Raw genomic sequence first — 2,818 nt, 5'->3', positions numbered from 1 at the left:
GTGGGAAAAAGACACTGGCGTGGAACCCGGTTGCTAGGGTGCGCGGGGGTGGGGGCCCGGGGCGGAGTGTGAGCACAATGTTCTTATATGTTGAAGTTTCCTGGACTTGTTCTGGGTGGGGTGTTTGGCCGACACTGCATTTTCCTTCTTCTTTTTGTCCTTTTCACATCTCCCTATGTTTGTGGGATTCAGGTTTGTTCCTGAGATGACAGCAAGGGGCACAGCCAGAGGACCCGGGCACTCAGACAGCTTACCCAAAGAGCTCACCCAAGCTTCCAGATTCCAAGGCCCCTCCAATGGTGATGGTAGGGGGCAGGGCCAGTGGTTCTGGGTTCCCAGGCAGCTCACCTAGGTTCCCAAGTCAAAGGCTGCTGCTGTGGTGGTAGCCGGGGTTGGGGCCAGAGGATCTGTAATCCCAGGTAGCTCACCGAGGCTTCCTGTGTCCAAGGACCCTCTGGAAGGTGGCGGCAGGGAGTGGGGCCAGAGGGTCTGGCTTACCAGGCCTTGATATCTTTTTATACATATGTAGGAGAAAGATTAATGGGTACCAAGTGAATTTTTCTTTCTCTCTCTCTTTTTTTTTCTTTTTGTCTTTTTTGTTGCTGTTTTTTTTGTTTTTTTCTGGTACCAGAAATTGAACTCACGACCTCACACTTGCCAGGCAGGCGCTCTGCCACTGAGCTAGATCCCCAGCCCCCATTTTTTGGTCCTTTTTTAAGATAGGGTCTCACTGTGCAGTTCAGGCTGGCCTTGTGCTCACTTTGTAGCCCAGGCTGGTCTTGAACTTGCAACAATCCTCTTGCCACAGCCTCATGAGTGCTGGGACTACAGCCATGCTGCAGCACACCCGGCCTGCCCCAAGTGAATTTCTCTGATTTGTGCATGAAGTGTATTATTTGAAGCACATTTTCAGTTTTAACCCTCAGGAAGATACTAAAAGAATGGAAATTGTCTGTGCAGACTTGATGCATGTGGGAAGCAATTAGTAGACATGTTAATAAGCTTCCAAGTTACTGAACATTGAAAAAGGAAAAACTGAGACCATAATACACACAGACACACTCAGTCTCTTGATATGTGTGTCATGCTGTGTATGATCTCTGAACTCTGTCAGGAAGAGAGCTATCACATTTAAATTTTTTCTTCCCTGCCATGAGCATAAAGCCAAAGTACAATTCTTTCCTTTCCACTTTATAAAGTGTGAAGTATTGTTAGATTCAGGAAATAACTGTTTATGACTGTGTTTTATCGTTCTAGAAACTGTTAGACCTTTGCAAGTCACTTATGCTTTACATTTGCAACAATAGTTTGTGAGTGTTCTCCATATCCCCCCCACAACTTACTCCTGATCCCGTCTGTGAATGTAGTCTCATTGGCCTCTTACTCTCACGAGGTGCCTAGTAATAGATAGGGTCCTAGGTGGTTCAAACACATGAGTTTTTCTTTCCAAGGATGTCAGAAATGTTACTCTTATTTGAAAGATGAGAAAACAGACATGAGATACATATGATATAGATTCATGAGCTGTCCTCCCTTTAAAGGAAAAGTGTACAAATTCATGTATCATTAAATTGTAGATTAGGGGAGCAGAAGCTGTGTTTGTATCTGTGATGGGTTGGAGATCCCAGGCCAGGCTAGCTAGAAACCAGGGGGGTTAAAGGTAGGAATATGAGTCCAATTTGAATGATCATGAATAGTATGAGCTTAGGGCTAGAAATAGTGTTTATAGATTGTGAAGCGGAAAGGCCAGTGACAAAGAAATGAAAGATCTGACGAATTTGTCGTGCCAAAACTCTAGGGCAGTCTTTATTATAAGGATGCACATAACCAACAGTGCAGTGTTCTACTGTTATGTTTTTTACTTGGAAAATATTGAGGCCTAGCATCGTAGCTTAGTTGGAGGAAACTTTCCTATCCTATGCAAGGACCTATACTGAATGTCATTGCCAGCAAAAAGATAGAGGAAAGTAAGAAAAAGGCCAAGTAACCATGTATGGTGAAGCCTGCCTCTATTCCCAAAACAGAAGAGGCTGAGGCTAGAGGATTGCCGTGGGTTCCAGGACACCCTGGGTTACACAATCAGTTTGAGGCCAGCCTGAACTATAATGTGAGACTGTGTCTTTAAAAATCAAAAGAAAGAAGGGATTTAGAAAAGAAAAACAACTGAGCTGCATTAAATTTGGATCATCTGAAATTGGAATTACAGAATAGTGTGGCAGAGGACAGCTGGCTATGTCTTGACAACCAGGAAGCCTTAACAAAAGCAGGGTTATGAATGGTACCTATTGTGCTAGATCAGCACACCCAGTGACCGCCTTCCTCCAATATATGTGTGAATTATTAGACTGAGAGGGTGAGAAAGTATATGGTTATGTTAACTCACGACAATCAAGCAGCTTGATACGGATACTTTGGTGCATGTCTTTTAGAAGACATTTTATATGCAAGTTGATATAGGAGAAATTCAACTCGTGGTCTGTTAGGTGTCAAATGCACGAAATTGATAGGCTTACAACATTTAGGAATGAAGTTGCAAACCAAAAGAAGTTAGAAGAGTTTTGTTGGAAATAAGGACAGAAGAATATCTCTTGGGTTTTCAGGAGGGGTTCCTAGTGTGGGGGTCTCAGAGCCCCATTGTCCATGGTAATTTATACAGCAGAGTCACAATATGGGTACAATGTGTATCAAACTACAGTCAACCTATAGGATTAGTTAGCTAATAGTGATTCAACTAGGAAGTAAGTCTTTCTTTCTTTCTTTCTTTCTTTCTTTCTTTCTTTCTTTCTTTCTTTCTTTCTTTCTTCTTTCTTTCTTTCTT

The sequence above is a fragment of the Chinchilla lanigera genome, unplaced genomic scaffold, assembly GCF_000276665.1.
Source record: "Chinchilla lanigera isolate Chin_1 unplaced genomic scaffold, ChiLan1.0 scaffold00145, whole genome shotgun sequence".
Classification (NCBI taxonomy): Eukaryota; Metazoa; Chordata; class Mammalia; order Rodentia; family Chinchillidae; genus Chinchilla; species Chinchilla lanigera.
Note: the sequence above shows the minus strand (reverse complement) of the source record.